The sequence below is a fragment of the Passer domesticus genome, chromosome 1, assembly GCF_036417665.1.
Source record: "Passer domesticus isolate bPasDom1 chromosome 1, bPasDom1.hap1, whole genome shotgun sequence".
In the NCBI taxonomy this organism is placed as follows: domain Eukaryota; kingdom Metazoa; phylum Chordata; class Aves; order Passeriformes; family Passeridae; genus Passer; species Passer domesticus.
Genome location: NC_087474.1, coordinates 71,198,844 through 71,224,372, shown reverse-complemented (window position 1 = coordinate 71,224,372; position 25,529 = coordinate 71,198,844). Strand labels below are relative to the sequence as shown.

Sequence of the window (25,529 nt, the reverse complement as noted above, 5' to 3'; positions counted from 1 at the left end):
ACACCTCCGCATCTGAGGTGTTGGCAATATTTGTGTCATGATGAAGTAATTGGAGCACCCTACTGATTACTAAAACAGGTTCTTCCAAGACCTGTCTTGAACAGTGAGGATTTTTGATGGGGAGGAGGAGGCAGGTGGTGGGGGGGTTGGTGGATGAACAAGGAAAAGCTGAAAAGGGGGGAAATCTCTGAGGAATTGTTCACTTAATGCCATGGAGGGACTGTCAGCTTTGTGATAAAATGTTTGACATCAACTGATGCAGGAGTGCTTTATGGGATGGAGCTCTTGAGTCTAGAAAAGTGTTCTAGCCAATGGATAAAATCTGCTTGAAAAAGTTTGTTGTTGTTTTGGGGATTTTGTTGGGGTTTTTTTAAGTGACAAAATGATCGATTCTGGAAACAGTGAAAGGAAACGTGTGGTTTTGTTGTGAGTGTTTTTCAGGCATTAGGTGTTACCATCAAACATCCTGTGGTGCTGGCTGTGGCTGTTCAGCTGTTTGTTCAGTCCCTGCACTGGCTTGTAGCTTGTGGTGAGAATCTCTCTCCCATAACCTTTCAGCAGGGAGGATTGCTGCTTCTCGTCTCTACCTTTCTGATCCTCCACAGCTCACTGCTACTCTCTTGTTTTCTGCCATCAATGTCATCCTTGCTTGCGTTGTTATGTTTTATGTTGGCCCATCTATAAAAAAAGCACCTTGCCCTGTTATTCATAAGGGAAACATCTCTTCTTTCAGCTTCTTTGCTTCCTCTATGACTTGTACCAGTGGCTAGCCAACAGTGATGACTAGTTAATGCTGGTCAAGAATTGCAGCTATTCATTTTCTTGATGAGGAGGAAAGGAGGCTGAAAAAGAAATTTCAAATATTCAGACTAGTTTAATTGTGTACAAAGGTATCTTGTATCTTCTTCCTGCCTTGCTTTTTGTGTTATTTCAAAACTCTTCCTCTGGTTCCCTCTGACTGCAATTCAGACTGTGAACACCTTCTGACAGTGTTTCTGGGTGATGCCTTGCAGGGGGACCACGGTCTGAAGTAGGGTACAGAAAATCTGTAACATAAAAAGCATTGATACCAGGCTACTTCATAGTTTCACAAAGTACAGCCTCTTATCATTACTTTTAAAAGAAGAAATGTTAGCAGTTAGGAATTGTCAAATAGGTGTTACCTGAAGGAGTTCCCTTCTGATAATCCTATGCACACATTAATGACAAACATTAAAATGTCGTGGTCATGCACATTACATTTGCAGTAGCACAGGAATCCAGATGTAAATAGTAGGAAAAAAAAAAAAAAGCTGGTTCAACACATTTCACAAGACACCTTTAAGGCAAAAACAAGATCAAGCACACTGGAGCATGTTATATATTTCTACAGATACAAAAAGTCATGAGCTAGTACCATATTAATAGTGGGATATTTGGGATTTTGCTTACTGATGGAAGTAACTATTCTGAAGAAAAAGTGAAAAGATTTTAGACTTTTAAGGTAGATTCAGACAGGTTTCAGACAGGTAGTGCAGGAAGTTTTAGGAACTGTCTGCCAAACATTTTTTATGACTGAGATAACAAGATAGAAAGGGCATGAGTCAAAGGGAAGATAGTGGGAAGGTGGGAGGAAGCATATGGGAAGAGATTCAGAAATGAGAGGTATCAGTGGCCCCTTGTCTCCTCTGCAAGAATTTTGTATTTATTTTGTATTAGCACGTAGTATTTAGGCAGGTAGAATGTATATGGCATTTATCTCTTCTGCCTTAGTTTGGCAGGTTTGATGGAAACACATGGAGACACTTTGTATTGTTTGAATGATTATTTGTATTGTCTTCAAAACAAATATACTTCATCAGATCAGTGATTCTAGTATTCACTAGAAAACTTATTTTTATAGGGACTAACTTTTCATCTTTTAATTCACTCCAGATTTCCCTTTGAAAATTTGTGTTTCACTGCTTTGCCCTTGAATGCAAGACAGTTTACAGTCTGTAACAAAGCATACAGGACAACTGAGGCATGCGTTGCGTACTTTGTATACAAGTAAGTAAGGTTTTGGAGGTTTTTTGTGGTGTTACAGATGATAAAATTACTGTGCTTTTCCAAGGTCAGAGGGTGTTTGTGGCAAAGCCTAGGAAAAAAAATTCTAAACCTTTTATCTGTGCTCCAGGTGTTTTTTTGTTAAAGAGCTGGAAAGCCTATTGCAAAATTCCTGAAGTTGACTTCCAATGGTTGAAACTAGCATGTCACATGAAAGCGTTTCCTCTTTACTTCCTACTGTGTGTAATGAAACTGAAAGGCTGTACATAGCCACACGTTTGAAGAGTACCCAGTAAAGTGCCCTGACTTCTGCTATGATTTTGTGAAATGATCAGTCTAATCCTTAAAGGTTTGAGCTGATTTAAGTCTCCTGCTTAACTGAATTTCTTAGGGAAATAGAGCTCATGTGAATTACACTATTTGTCTGCTGATATGCTTCACAACTTTCTGAGCCATTGATGTAAAAAGGCAGGCAAGACTCTCTCCTGTTGCACATTTTCTGGTACATCCAGTCAAAAAACCAGCATCACATATAAGGCTCAGTAATCAGTGTGCATGTGGGGCAGTGCAATTTATGACTGCTCTAGGGGCACTTTGGAAGCGATACCAGGGAACTAGGGTTATTGTTTCAGTAGCCTTAAGGCACACAAATCCTTAGAAACCAGGCTTTGTCAGTTTTGCTGCTCAACCATTTCTTCACATACAAATTTGGAGCATAAAATCTGCCAAATTAATAAATCTCCATTCCTGAGGAAAACCATGGTTTGCAATGCCTTCTGAATGAGGAAAATAATTTACTCACTGACTGTTTTTCAGCAACATGCTGGAAACGCTTGTACAAATGTTCATTATTTTAAATTCATAAGGTTTTTGGAATCTTTTTACAATAGAAAAAATAATGTTGTTTGGAAATGGATGGTATAGAGAGCAGAGATCTTGATTGTCAGTTTATGGATGCTTTAATGTGAGAGAATCTTAAACCTTCATGCAGTGCCAAGAACAGATTTTGTGTGGTCTAGACAGAGTGATGGATGGGCCTTGTGGTCCATAATAGTATTGAAACTCAAAACATCTTGGTATATGGAGTGTTGCACATCTGGGTTATCACTAAGAGATAAAAAATTTATTGCGCACTTGTTGCCATTTGAAGGAGGCTGAAGCAACTTCTCTGTTTCCTGGAAAGACAATCAAAGAATGAAAGCACATTATTGGAATTTTTCCTTCACCGTCACTATCTCCATTCCCGTCATACTCTGCTGTGTTTAGTGGAAATTAACTGCAGCAGAACATCCAGAGAACATCAGATTTCCTGTAAAACATTAATTTTATTTATTCTTCCTACGTGTTTTTCAGTTCTCTCCTCTCCTTCCTAGTCCTATTGACAAGAAAAGAAATCACACATAAGATCAGCTGTTTGCTTTATGTAAAATATTGCATCAAAATAATGACTCATTGGAAAAAGATTTCACACAGTAAACACATTCACAAATACCCACTCAGGTCACAAAACCAAAAATGTTATTAATAAGGACAAAGGAAGCTGTTATTTTAGTTTCTGAGCAATCTTGATTCATGTTTCCTGTCATTTTCCTTGGGGAAAGTGAAACAATTATCATTAAATAAACAATTTAACAGTACTGCCAGAAATACTTCAAATCGTTAAACTAGTATTATCAGGAATAAATCCATAGTTGAAATAAGCTATGGTCTCCTGCTGTTCAACTTCAGTTTCCATGTACAACTTTGAGTGCTACATCTCACATCACGATCTGATACTATTTTTAACCCAAAGGTGAGAAGCCATTGTTGTAAACCCTGTTCCTGTGACAAAGTGTGATGATCACCATATTTCAAGAGGATCTCAGGTGGAATTTCTTGGTTCTGACCAAGTTGTGGTATATAATTACTCTGAGGTTTGCTCAGTAGGAAACAGCCTCTTCTTTCCAGTTTTGTCAACCCAGAGAGGTGCTTTGTGCTGCTTTCCCAGCTGAAACCTGTGGCAGCTTGCTCCCTGGGACACCCAGAGAGTGGTGGGATGTTTGTGATCACCAAGAGGGGTGCTGGGGATGCTATATGTCTAGATTTTGACACTGAGTTTGTTCTCTGCAAGGGTATTGGGAAGTGCTGTTTGTCATCTTTTTGTTTATGTTGTTCAAAAAGCCATGAAGATATACAAAGCTAAAAAGTCTTAGTGTTTTTTCACGCAATGTTCAAAATATTCTCTGTGTTTGATTCTTCTTCCCTTTCACTTGCTTTTTTTTCAGTATGGCAAATGTACTCTATTCATGAATCAAAATCAGAAAGACTGGAGAGTGTTATGCTCAGTCTCTTCATGCTGCTGCTTTCATATTCAGGAGAGTGAAATGGTTTCCCTGCCTTTGGCCTCTGTTAGAATTATGGAGCGTTTTACAGCCATTCCCTCTTGACCTGTCACTACTCACCTTTTAGAAAGTTTCTCCCTAGCTCTCATGTCGGTCCCTGGAAAGTGTTATAAGGTCTCCCTCAACCCTTCCCTTCTCCAGGCTGAACAACCCCAGTTCTCTCAGCCTGTCTTTGTAGGAGGTGTGCTCCAGCCTTTTGATCATCTTTGTGGTCCTCCTCTGAACTCACCCCAGCAGATCCATGGCCTTCTTGTGTGTGGGACCTGAGAGGGGCAAGCATCACTGCAGGTGGGGTCTCATGAGAGCAGAGAGGGGGAGAATCCCCTCCCTCACTCTGCTGGCCATGGTTCCTGTTACGCAGCCCTGCATGCAATTGGCTTTCTGGGCTGTGAGTGTACATTGCTGGGTCACGTCCAGCCTCTCATCCACCAAACCTTCCTTAAACTTTGTGTTGAGTTCCTCCTTAAACTTCATGTTCTCTCACACCTCCTTGGCAGATTTCAAGATCCTGGAAGTTTCTTCCCATCTGCCTTCGGCAGGTGGGATCTGACCTAGCTTTGCTCGTTTGGTAATTGAGAGAGGTGTCAGGTTCTTTCTTGCAAGTAGGCCAGTTGTTTCTCCTTTTGTCTAAAGTCTCTTCTTCTTCTTCTTCCACAATGCAGCATTTCCATTCCCTGTGATTTAGGATATTGTTTTTCCCAAGCTGTGTAAATTGCAAGCATGTAGAGAGTTATCCTAAGGATAATGTAAGGAAAAATTTAGTTTAGAAAAATTTACTCACAGTCAGAGGTCACTGAACAGATTTCTTCACCTTGTAAGATAGAATTCATGGAAACTAAAAATTCAGAGTTCATGCTTCAAAGCTTTGTTTATATATTTTATATATTTGTTTATATTGTATAATGCAAAGTAATTCTTGATGGGAACGGATTTATTGATGCATTTTGCCTCGACTGTTTTTTGTCATATTCCAGGAAATATGTATACATGTATAAAATCAAAACTTGGAGGAAATACTTGATCTGTTTAAATTTCTTCCTGATGTGTATAGGGCAGCTAAGTGGAGCCAGGGGCTTTTCAAAGATGAAGTCAAGCTTAACAAAAAGATGAGCTCACTTGTAATTTCTTCAATGACCGCAGATAGTACTGAAGCAGAAAACACTGTTTGCTTGGATTTTAGCACTGTTTGGACAACCAAAGGTTTTGGTATGTCTCTTGCCCCCCTGCTCCTGATCAGTCTTGTAAAAATCAGGTTTCTTTTCCTAGAGATTCTTTCTGCCCAACTGGGTACCCCTAATTTTATAAGAGTCTTAAACAAATTACCAGGTTAAAAGCACCTATTTTTAATTAAGTTACCTGGCAGTTGATTGTAACAGATACAAAAATAAACATTAAGTAAACCCTTCTCAAATTATTTCAGTGCAACCAAATATATCCTTACGTCACTTGCAGCAAGCAAGCCATGTACTTGGTTTTGAGTTCCCACTATCCTAATTTTGGGATTGTTGAATTTAACAACTGCTTGCTAGCTGGTGAGTATTAAAGGTGTCCTTTCAAGGAGATTGTTGTAATTGCTGTCTGCTGTGCTCTGAGCAGAGGAGAGAAAAAAGTTTTATCACTATCCTAACGAGAATGTGAAGCAATCTTGGATTTTGTTACTTCAGCTGTGATGTGATAAGCATGCTGCCAGCAAACAGCTGCACATGTTTTAACACGTTGCTGCTTCTCATCTGGGAAGTGGTACCGTGTCCTTGTTGGATGCTGCCATTACAAAGGTGGCCAGCCTAAAGCAGCAGGGAGAAAATAGGATCACTCAAACAGCCCTGCTGTGGTGCACTGAGAGGCTGAAATCCTTAGAAGCTATTTGTTGTGTTACCTGGCCACATGATTAAATTCCATAGAGAGAAAAGTGGATCTGGACAAACCTTTTCATATCTGGTCTCATCATAAATGGGTGAGATGTAAATTCTGGTGAGGAAAGGAGACTGTAAAAGGGGAGTGGAATGGCATTGAGACCCTTTCTGAAAGTTGAGTAAGGTGAGGGGATGCTGGGAGAGTGGGACAAGTTCTTGGTTTTTCCCTATGGGTATGCTTCAGCTCCACTATTTCTCTGCATAGCCAGTCCATTGGAGTAACCCTTGTCCAACCCCTCTTGGAAATTATTTCTCACCCTAAATAAACCAAAAGCTGTGTGTGTCATACTTAAAGAAAAGTTATGACTCAAAGGTATATATTAGCTCCTCACCTTGGTCCTTCCTGCCAGATGTCAGTGAAAGTCCTCTTGTTGGCTTTTATAGCCATAAAATTAAGTGTCTCAGCTCTGTTTCATCTCTGACCCCTGCATCCTTGACTTGAGAGGTTAGTTAAATCAACAAGGTCTGGGCTGAAATGTATTATTAGGTGCTCCCTGCCACCCTCCCCTCCAAATTTTACCTGTCTTATAAACCTGTAGATAGAGTCTAATCAGGCTAAGGCAAAGCTATCACCTAGGAGACTGGCTTGGGTTGGAAGGAATAAAGCTGTCTCTTACTATTTCCAAAAAAAGCAGTCAAGAGCTTGAGGCAGGACAGAAAACACAGTAGAATCAGAGACATGAAAACAGTGCACATTTTTATCTCATGACAAGGACAGGTCGATGACCTCCTCTGTTAGAAAGAGGAAGAGAAAACTTCCTGTGTTGGTTGCCAGGATGGTTTTCCCCTCTCAGTTTTTAAACTGATGGTGATTCTGATGTCTGAAATCACTGCAATTCCAGGTACATTACCAAAACAGTTTGTTAAAAGTCAACAGAATGTGTCATTTTGGGCACATGATCAAAAGGGGAAAAAAAAATAAAATCTGTGCTTGATTGAATGTCTATGCCATGTGCTGAAGTTAGCTATAAGCATAGTTAATAGAAAATCAATTTATCTGAGCCTTAAGTTATCCCCATGAAATCTTTATATACTCTTGTTAAAAATGTGTGCTAACTTTAAGAGAAGGCAGGAGACGAGGATAATTCAGTGTCTCCTCTTTCATGTGTATTTAGTATGGTTCCTTCAATGCTGCTTTATAAATTACTCTTTTCACAGCTAGAGGGTCTCACCTGTTACCTGATGCCCATAAGAGCTGAGCAACTCTACTTCTGTTTGTGTAACACATGAATATGAGAGCAAAGCAAGTTGTTGAGGCATGCCTCATGTCACAGGAGAAGGTCAAGGGGGGGTGTGACAGTAGCCTCTTCCCTGTGTCCTGAGCGCAAGGAGGTGGCTGAGGATGTGCCCTGGCCTGAGGGTGCTGCTCTGGCTGCCCTGGGCTGGATGTCTGCTGTTCACTGGCAGCTCATCAATGTCTCATTTATGGCAAGCTCATAGAAACTTAGCTTGTATTCTTCTTGCAGGCTGGTTCTTCATGCACATAGTGAATAGAAAGGAGTTAGCCTAAGCAAAAATTTCTGTAGAGCTGTTTGGTTGCCAGTGGCAAAATGCCTGCTGCTGGTGGTGCTGGTAGTAGAGCTCTGCCACCAACAGGTTTTGCTCTGGGGGCAAATACACTTTGTTTCTTTTGATGTTTTCAGGTCCCAATAAGACAAGGTGCCCTGGAATTCCAGTAATACACTGTCAAAGCCATCGGCCTGGATTTTTAAGCCGAAATTTCTAAGCACCTGAAACCCACCCATTGGGCTAGCAGGCTGACTTCTCATGGTTTTCTGCTGAGGCTCTATTTTATTTTTTCCCTTCTAGCACGGTTCTGTATGGATCAAATACCAAAAGATAGTTTAAAGTATAAACACAGGAAAAAATATGGATGGAGAAGAAATAGAACTTATGGAAGCCATATGATTTTGTTTGGAGATGGTCCACTGTGCCAACAAAGTCTAATGAATATTGCATTTTGTTTGGTTCATAGGAACAGGATGAGTGTAAGTCACCTACCACTCTTTGTGTCTGAGACAAATCCACTCATTTTGAGATCATAATCATAAATGTTCAGTAGACAGTGTGCCATCCCACTCCCTTTTTTTAACTGTAAAATTAAAAGCTCTATACATTGCACCTACTATTCTTTCAAAATAATTTAACTTGATTTATTTCACTCTAATAGAAAACTCCTTATAATAAAGTTTTATGTTTTAGCTAAAGGGATTAATGAAGATTTCAAGCCTGGTTTGTCAGGGAGTGACTAGCATACCAAGTCAGAATTGTAGAACAATAGGGTTATTTAAACAGGAAAAGATGTGGTCCTGATTTTCTTGTAGCTGTACTGATTAAAGCTTGTCTGCATGCAAAATATTGCATAGCTCTGTGTTTTTCTGCACTGACATCTGATTTCTAGCATTGTGTGGTTGTATAAATACATATATGGAATAGAGATTCCTTTTTAAAACATTTGGTTTATGAAGGTATCGCAAATGATTTTTTAATGATGTAATTCCCCTTTAAAATAGTTTCCATTGAAGACAACTATTAATAGTCCATGACATCAGGGGCGTCACACTTTCAACTTCAGATAATATATGTATACTCCCTTTACAAAACCCCTTCCTCTTTTGTTTTCAGCATTGGTTATGTTACTCATTAGTATCTATTTTTGTTGTGAAACTGTCTCTCTTACATCTACAAATACTTTCTTTTTCCATAGGGAAATGGATTATTTGCATGTACACTAAATAAAATTGATAAAGACTAATTTTTTTAGTGAGGCTCTGATTTTAAAAAGCTTGTTATAAAACCTGTTTTTAATATTACACATATGTATAGCAATTGCTGTTCAGGTGATTTAGTTTTTTTTTAGTTGAAAACGGTGAAACAGGATAGTTAATTTTTTTTTCCCTCATAAACTAGTCCTATTTTCTTTATGTAGAATTACAATGAAACTGTTAGTTATACACTAACTCAGTGTTTCCACTTGCTGTTAATGGTATTTTGTTTGTGGGATGTCAGTGATCTTTTCACTGGTCATGCTATTACTTTTTTACCCATCTATGTCAAAAATTAATTAGTAATTTCAGTTAATGAAGAGTGGCTTAATAATTTCTGAAGTATTTCGAGTCACTGCAAGGATGACACAGCCATGTTAGTAATTAACTATGCCAGCCTTTATTCTTATTCTGGCTAGTAACTCAACTAAAAGTTTCCAGTGATACTGCATTTTGACATCTCAAAGGCTCAGCTATTCCCCTAGTCTGGAGGTATAAAAGCATCAGTTAAGCATGTCCAAAAAATTAATTGGACCCTTTCAGTTTTGTGCTTTCTATCACAGCTGTCCAAGAAGAAGGCAAATGGGGAGAACTTTAGCTTGTGCCTTGTCTGGAATTGTGTGACAATGTGAACTTCTTTTCTATTTGTTGGCTCAGAAAGGAAGCCAATCTATCCGGGTAAGAGATTCAGGGATTTGAGCTGGGTAGCAATTTTAGCATGACTCATAACACTTCATAAAATTAGCTTCCAAGATGTGCTTCTGAGAAACTGTGAAGTACCTGGGCTCGAGGTACAGCTGGAAGAGAAATCATTTTGACAGAAGAGCTCATAAAAGTCCAGCTCACGTCTTTTGGTGATGGCAATTGAAAGAATCATCAGTATTGATCATCTCCTTGTAGCCTGAGCTCCTGCACAGTGCCACATCACCTTCAGCTCCCCTTTGCTGTGGAGATCCTGGAGAAGCACAAAAGTAGGGGCAAATACTGAAGAGAAGATGGAAGCAGAGGCATAGCCAGCTGTCCACAGAGCATCAGTAAGTGATTGTCTGGCCTGTAAATCCGGGCCCCACAGTTTAGGATTTGATACCCAAAAAGCAGAGTGCTTGAAACAAGCATATCTTAACATTTCCAGTTAATTAAATGTCTTGAGAAGCATTATTTTTCTCACCAATTTTGTGATGGCTAAAGGAAATAATTTTGTTGTAAGCAGTTTTGCACGTTTATGCAATCACATTATAACTTGCATGGAGGTAGTAGGAAATGGGATAAAAATACGATGGGATGTTTGTAGCTGAAGTTTCCAGAATTCTTGTGCATTTTAATGTACTAAATCTAGTTTTTATAGTTTAAAAGAACATGCCCCCCAGATACAAGCTGGCCTCATCATACCTGAAGGGAAGATAGGTAATCTTTGTTGTAGTTCTGTCTCTTCACTGGTGGAGGCTACTTCAGTGAAGCTTGTTTTTGTTTTGTTGTGCCAGCAAGGAGTAAGTACCAAACCAGATGCTACTTTTGCTACTCTGCTGTTGGCAGCTGCCCTGCTCTGCTTCTGAACTTACTGCCCTGCTATTTTTCCCACCTGCATGGATGACGTGATTTCCTTCATCCTCCCTCTATCACCACTCTCCTCCTCGAGATAATTGCCTTTTGCTGTTCACGTGCTGTGGTGCTGAGCACAGGGGCTGAGCACAGGGAGAGTTTTCCTGCTGAGCTTCATCTGTGGCCTATCAAGTACTTGTGTGATAGAGGCAGAGTAGCAAAGGGGGCAGCTGCAGGAGGAAAATATAGGAGCTGGAAGCAGAGGGAAGGTAGTGAACAGAGTAGTATAGAGGCTCAAGCTATTTCATACTAGAACAGAACAAGAAGGATAAAAATCTGACCAGAGAAGGAGAATTGTTTTTTACTCATAAAGTTTTCCAAAGAATTCCATGTTTTCCATACTGCTCTAGAGCCTAAAAAATAGCTCTGAGCCTTCAGTGTTTCTTGAGTCTTGTCTAGGACTGGCCACTGCTGAGAATATGTATGTCTACTTCTGCTGGGGAATGCTCTGCTAGCTCAAGTGGCAGTAAATGTGACGTGGCCCTAGTTTGCCTAATCCTGTTGTAACCATGTTGATGAACACCATAAGGATCAACAAGATCCCACATGTTGGAACAGCTATATTTTTTCTGGTTATTATCCCCTCCCTCCCTAAATATATATAAATAATACATAAATATATAAAATTTGTATATATAAATTATATAAATTATACATATATTATATAACTATAGCTAACATTATTTATAACACCCAGGGTTAAATAGATAAATTCTAAGTTTTTACTTATTCTGAGAAGAAAAGAGTATATGATGGTAATTCAAGCAAAGCTGTAATATAAAGGAATAATTCAGCAAGCAGGATGAATTAAAGTTGCACAAGCTTTTTTTTTTTCCTTAAATTAATCTGATGCAGTATAATTGTCTGAAAATAACTAAAAGCTCAGCTGTGAGCTTTTATACATCCCGGAAGAAATGCCTATATATAATTTTTCACAGGAAAGTACTGAAGGCAAAATGCCAGCAATGATTGCATGAAGTACAAAGTAAATTTATTTCATCATAAGAAAATTGCAGATTAACATTTATACTTCCTTCTGTTTTTCTGCACTCTCTGCACTCTGATATATCTATATTTCTTATCTGTGGGTGTGGTGCATTTCCTACAGCAGGAAAAGTTCTTGAGGGTTTGGTGTCATGTGGCACAATTAGATATTCTCCTGCTACTTGGCTGATGTGAATCACACCCTTAGGTCTGGAATACGGAACTGCAGGATTCCCAACCCCTCTTGCACACAGGGACAGCTTAAAGAGTGAAATTTTAGTATTGACAGAATGAGACGAACACCATAATCATTAAACACTCAGATCTGAAATTGCACGGGTACTTTACTTTTGAGTTTAGATTTTTGCTCACTTCCCCTCCAACGTGAAGACATCAGGGGTTTTTTTTGTTTGTTTTTTTTAGATGTCTTTTTTCACAAGCAGAAGCCAGCGAGGTTTCAGACATCAGCTGCTATGCAAACTGCTCTCCCCAGGCAGGTTAATTTGGGAGGGCTTTGATGAGTGTCACATCTACAGCCTCGCTGCTCTCAGTTTTCCCTTGTTGGGGCTCGGATGGGAGCCGTGCTCGGAAGCTGCACTGAGACCCACAGCAGAAGGGGAGGGTGTGCCTTGGCTGGGAGCTGCCCGGCTGTCAGGAATCACCTGCGGCTGAATTGAGTCTCGGATGGGAAGTAGGAAGTGCTGTGCTCAAGCTTCCTGTACAAATAAATGCAGCTTTCCCACAGCCGCTGCATGCGGGCTGTGACGCGCGTGTAGGATATCATGGCAGCGTGCACTTAATAGCAGGGAGGGGATGATTTCTCGGAGTGGCACAGGGGCTGGGAGACGAGCCCTGCTGCAGCCCTAAAAAGTGTTCGGCTGTCAGACAGCCAGGGACGAGGACGGGCGTGTGGGAGCCAGCGAGCTCCGGGGCTCTGTGACACCGCGGCTCTTGGAATGCCCGGCTCCTGTGCAGCCCCTGAAAAGTCACACAGCCGGCAGTGAGCGCTGCTCTCCCTTCAAGGTATGTTGGAATACAGCTTTCTGTCAGAGGATACCCTCAAAGAACAGAAAGCCAGCATTTGCTTCTAATGGAAGAAAGTGGAAAAGGCTTGCCTTTTTTTTTTTTTTTTTTTTTTTAAGGTAAGGTCTAGAATGATTAAATAGCTACAATAAATGTTATTTGTGGTTTGGCTAAAATCAAACTATGTAGCGCTTAGAGATGAGGCAGAAGGAGAGCTTGACGTCCTGACTGTTAAAAGGCTGAAAATAAATAGACGTCAAGTACTTCCCAAAAGGGTGAAATGACTTTTGTCAGTGTAACTTTTGGAGAAATATCTGTGTGTTTAAAAATGCTTCAGAATTAGGATATATTTGTGTGAAAGGCTGTTGCTAAAATGGCATATGTTTTAGTATAAATAGAAGAACTTCTTTCATACTGAAAAAATACCTGATTAAGCTGGTGGAAGCCTGAATTTAAAATGCTGATACTTCCTCCTGGTTTAAAGACATTTCTTCTGCTACAGTTTCATGCAGCTGGTATCAGGAAGGAAAAAACGTTCATCTGTATTGTACATGTGTTAACTTCTAATCCGTGTTAATGTACACTTCTAATCTGATCAGGGTTTAGGGTTATGTTGTTTATGTAAGCACATACAAAATATAGCATACTTTAGTTTTCTAGTTTGCATTTAAATTTTTTTTTTTTGATGCTGAGAATAGACAACTGCATTTACTGGAATGTTTGCACTGCTTTCTCATCATAAGGCTTTTTCAGTGCAAAGCAGCTTTAGTAATGAAGATATTACAGTCTTAATTTATTTTAAAGCTCTGTATTTTCTGTAATACAAAAGCACTCTGCTTCTTAACTGCATACAGCAATATCAAATGTCTTCCTTCAGAGAGCACTGTAAGTTGTAAAATATTTAGAATTACTATAGTAGAGAAAGCATTGCAGGGTGGCTTTGAATCCTCTTGGTCAATAGACACCAAATGCTTTAAAGAAGTAAATTTTAGCAGAGATACAGGCTGTCACTGAAATACCCCCATGCAGCTTTCCAACTGCCTGGGAGCAGGCAGAGCAATCTGATACGTTTGGCTGCCCTCAGCCTGAAGGGCAAGTGGTCTCCGTTAAGGGCAGGCACTGGGTTTGGGATTCCAATATTTACGGAAATAGAAGTTTCAAAATCCTGTTCTTAAATATTTTTCAAAACAAACAAATTTTCCTGATGCTTGTCTTGTATAGGACTTGTCTGTGCCTGAATGTGAGTGGGTGTCAGAGTTGTTGCTTTAGCATGAAAGTGACTGAAACCCCTCTATCAATGAACATAAGCTATTTTGGAGAAAATACTGCACATTGATGAGGCTGCATGGCTGCAGTTATGCTGCTGAAAGTAATGCTTTAGATTATGGATGTGAGAAGTGTGTGTCTGCGGAGTGTCTAAAGCTGTAGTAAAGTGGAGGTATTCTTTCACACTAAACCAGAGCTACTCCAGAGCCAAGTAAGTGTGATGAGAATCAGGCTCCTTTTCTCCCATGCATCTTACTGTCTGATGGGGATATTTCACACTAAGTCCTGTCTGCTCACACAAGGACACAGAAGCCTCCCTAGGCTTCGCGTGGAACTAGCATTTTGCAACCTGCAATAGTTTCTGCTCCCCATGCTGAGGTATATTCTGCATGCACCTCGTTGGTGGTTGTGGGCTTCTTTCCCACAGATGTGACATTTTGGTGATTCTGTTTGTGTGATAGTATCCCTTGGGGCAAAAGTTAGCAATATAAATAGCAAACAAAAGGGAGCTTTTTTCTCTCTAGCTAGGTTCTTGGATTGCACTCTATTCTCTAAATGCTTCATAAGCTTTCTAGAAATAAATAGCATGGAAGTAGTTGTCTGGCCTTTACCTTTTCGCAGAGGAAAGTATGTACTTGTCCATATTATTATTGTGAGCTTAAAATGCAACTGTGAGAATCAGCAAGCCACTCCATGGGAAACAAGCAGTGCTAATGCTTAACCTGGTTCACAGCTCATTAGTATGCCTCTGCTGTCCTGTGTGGTGTGAGCCTGAGCCCTGTGCCTGCAGTTAACCCTGTTCAGACCTTTCAGTGGTGAGACCTAGTGGAATGTGTTGCTTTGATGTAGCTTGAAAGAGCTGCTACAGACTTGCTGTCCCTCTTCTGGAGTGGGGAGTTTTCTTGAATGTGCCTGAAACTTCACAGTGCCTATAGGTTGTACGGATCAGATCCATAAATATCTCCTGGGCTAGTAGTACTGTGATATCTGAGACCATAATTACAGCTCTGGGCCCATGGATATCTCAGGCACACGTGAACAGAATACTGTGGCAGGCTGCCAGTGTCACTGTGAGCTGAGTCCATCAGACTTCCTTGCATATCCTAAATCAGACTTTGCCTTCAGCTTCATGAGGCTGAAAGTGATTCTGGAGCTGTGCTTTTCCTCTGGTACTTGCCCAGAGCTGAGTACATTCCCTCCTCTTCCTCTGGTTTCTCCATGCCAAAACAGAGCCCAGTATAATGCACTTCACAAATTGTCTTCTTTGCCCTTACAATAATTCCATTTGAAAACTAATCTTCTTTTGGTTTGCAAAGGGAAACATTGAACAAAACAAGAAAGAACAGACTCAAAGGGAAAGGCAGCAGTGATTTTAAGCTCAGCCTCTAGCATTCTGTATTTCTGCTGAAGCATAGCTGAGCTGCAGTGCTAGACTATGAGCCTTCTCACTTGACAGAAACACAGGTCTGAGGGCCATCATACACTGCAAATTTACCTAGTCTTGGACAAACATTTACAGAGATGCTTGTGCCAAATAACTTTGTGCTGATCAGTAAGAAAATAGTGTTCAGTAATCGTTCTGTGTCTCTTCTAAATGGTTTCAGCTCAGTGGGAACTGAGTGGGCTTTACATTCATAAAGTAGGTCACTGCTAGGAGATACTAAAACACTAAAAAAAAAAAAAAAAGTATCTCAAATTACAAAGGTCCTTATCCTTCCCTTCCTGCTGAAGTAGAACTTTTCCAACTCCTAGTCTTCCAGGAGGAACAGAGGTGCCAAGTAGGAATTTTTAGGCTCCAGAGCATAACTAGGTTAATTGCATTGCAAACATACTTTCAAATTAAAAAAAATGCAGCTATGTAAAACAAAAAAAACAAACTGTGTTTTTGGAGTTTACTAGATCTCTTTGTATGTATTGGTACTTGCGTACAATGACATATGTGTTTCTCATTTTTGGTTTCTTTTATTCTATTATAATAATGAAAAAAGGTCATTAGTTGCCCAACATCTGTGTGATTTTTTCCTATATTTTTCGGGGAACCTGCTCAGCCTGCAAGAGAAAACCCATAATATGTAGTTAGAAAGGTCACCAGTTTACCTTCTGCTTTGACTTTCCTTGGTTCCTGCAAGCACAGTTCCAGTTTTGGTGGAGCTTGGGCTAACTTGGCATCCTTGCTCCTTCTGAGTGAGTCAATATCTCTGGAGTCCCAATGCCAGCCAGAACCAAGCACAATGATTTGGTACACATGAATCTGTCTTTTGGATCCATGCACACTAGAAAAAATTCCCTGCATGGAGTTTCTTCCTGTGTATTTCCTGAGCTTGTTGTAGACACTGCCATCAGGGGTACTTGTTATAAATGCTTTTTGTTGCAAGGAGAGACAAGAGAGCATAGAATCATGGAATGGCTTGGGTTGAAAGGGCCCTTGAAGACCATCTAGTTCCAGCCTACCTGCCATAGGCAGGGACACCTTCCACTAGACCAGGTTGTTCATAGTGCTATCCAACCTCACCTTCCAAGGATGAGACATCCACAGCTTCTCCAGGCAGTCTGTTCCAGTGTCTCACTACCCCTCTGAGGAAAGAATTTATTCCTAACACCTAATGTAAATCTCCCCTCTTCTAGTTTAAAACCATTCCACTTGTTCAGTCATCATCTCCCTGTGTAAAAATAACTTTTCTTTTTTTATAGATCCCCTTTAGCTACTGGAATGCCACACTGATGTGTTCCTGGAGCCTTTCCCTCTCCAGGCAGAACAATCCCAGCTTTCTCAGCCTGTTTTTGGAGGAGAGTTGTTCCAGCCCTCTGATCATCTTTGTTGCCCTTTTCTAGACGTGCTCTAAACAGGGCCATGTGCTTCCTGTGCTGAGGACCACAGGGCTGGATTCAGAATTCCATGTGGTGTCTCAGCAGAGTAGAGGGGCAGAATCCCCCTCCCTTGATCTCCTGTCTACTTTGCTTTTGGTGCAGTTGAGGGTGTGGTTGGCATTTTGGACTGCAAACACTGATGCTGTTGGCTCAAGTCCAAGTTTTCATCCACGAGCACCGCCAAGTCTTTTTGGCAGAGAAGCTCTCAATGAGTTCTTCTCACATTCTGTACCCATGTCTGGGATTGCCCTGACCCAGGTGCATCACTTTGCACTTGGCCTTGCTGAACCATTTAGTTCTTATGCACCCACTTCTCTAGTTTGTCCAGATGCTGGTTAGGAGACAGAATACTGAATCACTTTTTATTAGAAGGAAAAATTACCATTTTACTGTCATGCTCATGCTTCTGCCCTTTAATTGAGACTGTCAGTATATTTCTGTCTGTTGCAAGCTTTTCTGCCTTTTGCTTTGTTGTAAAAATGAGGAGAGGATGGAAAGTATAAGATGTGAGTCATTACTGAAGGAGTGGACATTGGGTATCTGACAGAGGCTATGATTATATTCAGGTCTGGTTATACAAACTGTTGAATTTCAGATAGACAGGAACGAAACTTGCAGATCTGAAAACATTTATATGTTCTATATATTTGAAAAAAGGAAAAATCATGGGAACAGAAGAGCTGTATCTGTTTTTGGGGACTGAAACGATTCCTTCGAGGCTACCTCTGCTTACGCTCTTATGTACTGTATGTTGCTGTGGCATGGGGGAGATTTATTTGCACATGTGTATATATAGCTGCAAATAGTTCAAAATTGCACGCTCTAAATCCCTATGTACATAGAAGGCAAAACACATTTCATGACAACTAGCATCCAGGCTAATCCTTTGCATGCAAAGAAAATTCCAGAATTAAGTAGAAGCAGTGACACACAGGCTGACACTGGTTATGTCTGAGCAGGAGGTAGGAGAGTTCATATGTTCTGCCTGTGATTAATTTTTGAAGCATTCTGATGGAGGTGGGGAGATGATGAAGGAAAACAAGCCAGTCTTCCCCCCCTTCAAAAAAAGAGGGTTTCAAAGCTGTAGTCATTGGGGAAATGGAGCTGATCCTGTGGGCTGTTTACCATTGCAGTCACTGGAACATTTTCCACAGCAGTGGGTGCTCTGCCAACCACTGATACTGGAACTCTTCCCCATGGGGTTTACCCATTTTAGGGCTAAGATAACATCCACAGGGCCAGCAACAACTTGCTTGCTGAAATTTTGCACAATGGAGAAGATGCAATCTTGCACCCTCTTGACCTCTCCACTGTTGCCCTGATGGTTTCAGTGGTGAGGATTCTTCATCACAGTTGCCACAGAAAATCTGTGGGAAAGGCAATCATGCCCTTTGGCAGGAGTGAAGTAGAAGCCACATACATGTACATAATTTAGACAATACTACTATGAGGACATGTATTTTTAGGATTGATCAGTGTTTTTGTTGGAAATACCCAATCAATGTGCATGGCTTGAGCAATTTCAGCCCCCTTGTTAACTTTGCTTATCACATTTTGGGAGGATGGACTAACAAATCAAGGAAACATACACTTGTGAAGAATAGTAGAAAGTCAGGAATTCTTCTCTTTTCTCCCAGTTCCACGACAATGAGGCCAAAATGCCTGTTTTGCCTATGGGCATTAGTTGTCACGGTCATAATTAAAAGACCAGCCAGCAGAAAGTTTCTAGAAAGGTTTCTGTAAGACTGTAATCCTATAATGTAACAAGTCTATGAGTTCTTTTCAGTCCTACTTAGTAATTTTTCTGAGAGTTTGGGAGGTGGGGCAAGTTCTTTCAAAGATAAGCTCCCAGTTGCTTATCTTTGCACACATAATGCACAGGTCCATTGAAAAGAATTCCTTGGAAACACTCCTTGGCAGGACTTGGACTGCATGGCTAAGATCATGAAGAGACCTAGCCAGCTGTTAGCAGAGGCTGAGGCACTTGAGGCTGAAATCTCATATGTTTACAGGTTGCTGTTCTCCCTTGTAATTATTTCTGTAATGAGTGTTGAAATTTGGAGTAGAAGTGAGGGAGTGATGAATGCAAACCTCTTACTGCGTTTGATGGACCCTTCTGGTTTATTACATGTCTTGTACTAACATCTGGATTTCTAAGTAGTTGCATAGAGCCCCTGAGAATCTAACTGTGTTCCCTATGCTTGGCACAGTTCAGGCAAAAGTCTTGTGAATGCTTGGAGCCTGAAGCACAGAGACAGAAGGGGAATGTGGAAAATAGGGTGGGAGAGGGCAGGGCAGCAATGAGACAGCATTGTCTTGTGTGATAGACAGTGTCATCAGCCAAACAGCGTTTTTCTCAGGTTTAAGCAAATGTTGTATTTGTCTTACACTGTTAATAAAATGCAGAGTAAAATAGATAATGTGTGTTAAAAATGTTTATTTCTAAAAATGGGAATATACAGTTGTTTTAAAAATACATGTCTGTTAAAGTTAGTCAAGAGTATAAGACTACTTATTTTTGCTATTCCAGCATAGTTTGTATCTGCTGTTCAGCAACATGTATGTGAGGCCTATCAGAAGTTAGAGGTGCCCCAAATTCAATGTGGGGCTCCTCCACACTGGAGCAGTAGGCAATATGGAAGGAATTGCCTGCAGCAGAATTCCTCCCAGGACCTCTCTCCCAGAATGCTGGGCTGGGAAAGAGGGAGATGAAATGTGAGTACTCAGAGTACAAGGAGAGAGATGCTAAGTCAGGGGACTGTTACTGGTGTTTACTTCTACTTTTTTGCCTCTGCCTATCAGGCCATAGACAAGTTGGAACTTGTCCTTTCCTCATCTCCAGTTGCCTTAGGAAGGACTCGTTGAGGAGCTGTCAGAGGAGCGGTTTAGGCATGCACTCCGACTAGTTCAACTACCAGTCAGGAAAAGCAGTACTGATAGTTACTTCAGTAAATGTGTTTCATTTCAAAACAGCCTCATGTCTGGGTCCAAACCTCTACTATTGTTTCTTGCCAAATTTCAGCACAGTCAGTAGCTGTTCATGTTGTTTTCTTAATGGCAAAGGCTTATGTCAGTGACTTCCCCAAGGTCTAATCCTCAGATTTGACTCCCAGTCTTTAATTCACTGACTGCCCTTGTAGCTAAGACTTGAAAGTTACCACTGGGTAAGCTTTCTAAGTCATTGAGATACATTTGGAGCAAGGGCAGTTTTAAATGTTTTAATTATTTTATTTTGATTACCTCAAATAATATATTTACTGTATAGTAATGAGCAGTGTATTTGGCTGTAAGATTAGATAGGGGCAGATTAAAATATTATATGTATTAGTTTTGTTCACTGAGCAGTCACACAAAAATCATAGGAGGAAAATCAACTTATAAAATCAACTTATTCTGTTATTTTTGTTGATGTAAATCTAAAGTTGTTAGAAGTGCTTTTCAATGCTTGCAGTGAAAAAGTCGATAGAACCATATTCTTGCAAGTTTGCACTTTCAGTGGCTTAACAAAACTACATGACAAATGTTAAAGGTGTCATCTTATTGCAGGCACTGAAAGAAAAATTCTCAGATCACCCCTTCCAAAAATAAACACACGTTAATTTTTTTTCAATAGATGGCTTTCTGTACATTCTGTTTTCCACTGCTTTCACTTTAACAATGTCTGTTTACAAGTATTTCCTAAAAATCTTTTATGTTAGAACAGGCCAATGTTGCAAATGTCTTCTGAACACATCCTATCTAAACTGTAAACATTCCAGCTCAGGGATTTAGCATAAAACCAAGGTTTTGTTATCTGATTAACAAAAATAAACATTTTTTTCTGTGTCAAAGGCAAATTGTTACATCTGACTTTCTATTCCTGTTTCAGCAGAGACAGCTAGCCAAGTTATCAACCCATTTGACCTCCCAAAAGGTCAATTCCTTTTACTTAGTAAATGCCACAGTTACCAAAAGCCTTCATGTGGTCTGAAACAAAGATCTATCATTTGTCATTTTGAAGAATGTGTTTTTATTTAATAGTGGTATATTACCTCTTGTCAACAGGATGTTAAAAGTAAAGTACACCAAACTAGTTTGGGTGGAAATTCCTTGTAGCTTAGCATTAACATATGTTGCATAGTGTCATTAAGAACAGAGGATGTTATTTAGAAAAGCTTTAGATTTTAATCTCAGACCTGGTAACCAGTACTTGGAATTTCACTTCGTATAATTTTGTTGTTTGAATATGTTTTGGAAATATTTGGAAATGTTTGATACCAAAACACTCTTAGTTTTCTTGTCTGACTGCATTTTGTTTCACTGCATTTTGTGCTGATCAACTTTGCTGAGCACTGTGGGCAGGATGAACATAAAACCTGAGGAGAATCCTGCTGTTGACATCCTTCAGAACCAGGAGGTCACCATAAGCCTGTGCCTGGGGCCAGCACCATCCCACTGCTCAGCACAGTAAGCCTGATACATCTGGGTCACCCCGAGATGGAAACCCACAGGCCTGCCCAGCACTCACATCCAGTAGATCTGGTGCAGGAAGCTCTCCAGCCTGCCAGTGTTGGTAGAGCTGTGTCCTGCACGTTGATACGTGCTAGTTTCAGGCACAGAACTGAGTGAAAGTGGTGGCTTCTGCAGTATGGTCTGACCTCATCCCATGCAGAATGGCTTGCTCCCATCCTCATGGACTCCATGAGTATTGCCATGGTGTGGCTCCTGTCGGTATTGGAAAGAGTCAAATACCATGTTTTGGTTGTGCATTTGTTTAATAACAGGCTAAGTTATTTCTATTTTCGTTGACATGTTTTTATCTTTAAGTGATCCAAAAGTACTTTTCCTAGCTCCCTTCAGCTGTGAGTTGCAGCATTTGTTTCACCATTGTCTTATAGATTCCCTGTTCTTGAACTCTCCTGCTCTTTAGGAGTGGAAGGGGGAAACCCCCACTTTTTCCCCTCTTGTCTGTTCTCAAGCAGTATGGCAAGGAAATCTATAAAGTATTACCACAATTTCTGTTTCAGAAAAAGAAAATATTCTGCTATATTCACTTAATATCCATGGTCTTCTTGCAGAAAACCTCACTTCCCTGAGGACATATAGACATAGGGTCACAGGAAGTTGCTGTGAAGAACTGGTGTTCTAAATTTTCAAAGTTATTCATACCTCACAGTATTACAGTACAGTAGAGAAATTATCCTACAAGTGTATTCTCAAAGCCTTGTGGAGACTGATATATATGTGTTCTAGTGGTGTTTTGGTTTATTAGAATGTTTTGGAATGATTGGGTGCATGTGATATTTGGGAAGCTATTCAATGTGTATTTTAAATATCCTAAATTGCTGGTATAAAAATTCCTGGCAGAAATCTGGATCATATTCTGAATGACTACAGTCAGTCCACTGCATTCCTTTAAAAGTATTTGATATATTTATTGTTTGGTTGCTAGTATGATATGAAAATACTGCATATAGCTACTGCTTCTTGAACAGCAACTCAAGGTTTTGGAGTTTTTTTCCCAGGCATTCCAATGAAAACAAGAGAGAGAAATTGCCTTTGGTATGTTCTCATATATCAGCACATTTACTTAGGCTGCTTGTCCTTTAAACAAGTTTTCTGACAATAAAAATTTTACTAGAAGAAAGCTGTCATGAAATATTATACCTCTGACTTTTCTTAAGCCTTGTTCAAAGAAAACAGATATTGAAATGCTTTTATTCTCTCTAATGCTTCAGCTTGGTAGCATATTATGGTAATCCAGAAATGGGTTCTCCTTGTACACGCATGTAATCAACTGCTTGCTGTTTTAAGGCTCAGATGTAATACAATAATTCTGAATATATTAAAAATGTATTTAAAATGAGATCTTCTATTTGTGGATCTGGTTGCTTTTTTTGAGACCATGATTTCAGAAAATCTAAGTACTTGTTTAACTTCTTAATAACCTCATTTAAATAAAGCAGAACATTCAGGCTTTGATACACAGGAGCACTTAAACATATGATTAAATGTCATTCTTGAAGATGAAGGCTTTTTAAAATTGTGGCTTTAATCATATGTTTTACAGCCTAACTGGATCACTGCGTGATAAGTAATGCTGTGTGGACTGGATAGGGAGCTCTGTGTAGGCAGTGCATATCATAAAGAGAAATTAATGCACTGTGGGTTAGTGGTCTATGTGTAGACCACAGAAGCTCTAGTGCACGTGACTCAAAATAATCCTCTGAGCAGAGATGCTGAGTTTAAAAAACAGTCTTAGTAATGAATTTTGAATGACATTGTCTTGAGAGAGCTTGGACAGCTAAGGACTTGTAACCAAAACTGGTAATGATGACATTTCACTGAAATTGATAGAAATGTGGGTTTCTGACAGCTAATGTCACAGCTCAGTTTATATCTTGTAATTTGACCCCATTATCTTAATACTGCTCTATTACATTTTTAAAATCTTTCTGTAATTGCTCTTTTTCTCCAAGGACCTGATTTTTAGCGTTGGTTTTGAACACTCATGTTTTTAAGTTAGTTTTCTTTTTCTATTTTACTTTTTAAGGAGGGAGTCTGGAGCCTTAGTTACAGGAAACAACGGAACAACAGAATCCTGAGTGAACAATGTCAAACCAGGTTTTGTATGGCACCGAAGGAATTTCATAATGGGTGGATTACTTGAAAAATCTCTAGGGCATGAGAAAGAATTACTTGCAGTACTTGCAAATGTGCCTCCAAGAGAGTTTAGTAAATAGCTAGTACACTAAATAGGAGTGTAGCACACATGCTGTGAGTTTGTTTTGATGCTAGATTTTTTTTTTTTTTTTTTTGTAAAAGAGGGAAGTGCTGTGCTAGGTGTTAGACCCACGTGTATCCTTACACCCATAGGGGAAAACTTATTAAGGACCCTTTTTGTTCCATTAATGTTTCTGGGAGCAATGGGTCTCACACTGGTGCATTTCTTGGCTTCCTTCTAATTGCAGGCAAAAGCATACAGCTTTACTAACTTCAGCAGAATTGTTTGTAAGCACAGGACTTGAAGTAGCTTCTCCAAGAGCTGTGTTTGGATGCAACAGGTGAAAAATGAAAGCATAACTTGTGGTGCTGAACTGACTCCATTGATTCTCCTCCAGCTTCAGTGCAAGATGCTTTAATGAATTATCTGTGATGTTTCTAAGTGGTGAAAGTCACATTCAGACACATTTTTTTTAGCTAAATACAGTGACTTGGTTGCAGGCAATGTCCTATTGTTGCAGCTCCGGAGACTGCCTGCCTTGTTTTCTTTATTGCATCTATAGAGTAACTTCTGTTCTTCAGTAGTAGTCATGGTTTGAGGAAGCTGGGCAGGCTCAAGTGAGCCTTTGTGTGACTGTAACAAAGATGGTACCTTAAAATTCCTGCTTACAGGGAAAATTTCAGCAGTAGGTTGCATCGATTTTTGATACCTCTGTGGAGCTGGGGTGGCTTGGCCTTGACTGTCTCCCAGACACCCACCCAGCTGCTCTCTCACCCCCATCACAGGGAGTTAGTAGTTTCCACTTTGGAATGCTAATGCCAGGATTTGCAATGGGTACCTGTCTAGAAGCAGGTGTAGTACAGATATTTGCTGGTAGGAAGTAATTTTCAAGGTTAGACATCAGACACTCTAGTGTCAGGAGACCCTGAAGGCAAACAAGTTCTTCATTCCTTCTTCCAGTGCTTTTCTTCTGTTTTTCGTATTTCACTTAAAATCTCCATGCTTTCTGTTAGTGTTTCTGCTAGTACTTACCCTTCTCAGTCCTTTCTGCTTTGAGCACACTCTAATGTTTTCTTGCTTACGGGCAGCGTTGAGATGTTCCAGAGCTACAAGAAAGCACAAAGCTTTGTCACCTCCCAGAGACAAAGCGAGTGTCCGCAGGCAGATGAGTGGAATGGAAACATAGACAGGTCTGAGTGCTTGGCGAGCTCTGGTCCTGGTGACTGTGCAGTTTACAGCCCACAGGGCTGACCCTCCCCAGCTTGCTCACATTTGTTCAGACTTTGTGGTCCTGCCTCATCCTGTGGCATCAGCACCATCAGGGTCACAGCCAGGGAAGTATGAGTGTTCTTATGAGCTGAGCAGCATACAATTTGAGGAAAGATGTCCAATTTCCTGGAAATCCTGTGCAGTGTTAAAGGAGAATGATCTGCATGTGTGTACGTGGCTGATAGAAGTAGACAAAAAAAATGGATCTTCCGAGTTCCTGAGTGTTTATGCATTCCTTGCCATGATTTGACCCTTCCTTGCCATGATTCATGCTGGTGCGGGATTCAGACCAGTACATTTCTCTGGATTAGAATGCCCTCAAGAAGTGTTTATCAGTATTCCACAACGTCTCATGGAGCCTGTGCTGCTGTTCAGTGGAGGTTTTTTTTGCGGAGTTGAGGTGCTGCACTACAGTTTCAATGACGCATTTCTTGCTTTGTTTGGGATGCTTTCCTGAACAGGTCGTTTGTGTTTGTAAGCATGCAAGGGAAGCTTTTAATGTTTAACTGTGTGTTGTATTTATATGAGTGTCCATTGTTTTTCAGAAAGTTTCCATTTACTTTAATTTCTGATCACTTTTTTTCATATAACTAAATATGGAATTGTGTTTTACTTTTTGCTCCTTACTTGTTCTTCAGTGACTCCCTCGTCCCGTGCACAACACATACACCCAAGATGCTTAATTTTCAATCTAATCTATTGGCAACTCACTTGTAATTATAATAGGAATTTT

The 25,529-nt window shown here is 40.2% G+C and overlaps 1 protein-coding gene across 16 annotated transcripts in view; it reads left to right on the top strand.

The window, feature by feature from the left end:
* The window catches only part of RNF144B (ring finger protein 144B), an 87,156-nt gene that overhangs the window by 28,823 nt on the left and 32,804 nt on the right, over positions 1 to 25,529 (top strand). For 4 of the 16 annotated variants that reach the window (XM_064423232.1, XM_064423213.1, XM_064423194.1 and 1 more), the window contains one exon: positions 1,915 to 2,028. The exons of 9 other annotated variants lie outside the window; for them this stretch is intronic. The gene's annotated coding sequence lies outside the window, so the exon portion shown is untranslated. Of the gene's footprint in view, positions 1 to 1,914; positions 2,029 to 9,984; positions 10,119 to 12,090; positions 12,161 to 12,416; positions 12,691 to 25,529 lie in introns of those variants that run through there. 3 more of the 16 variants (XM_064423222.1, XM_064423169.1, XM_064423246.1) reach the window with 2 other exon arrangements.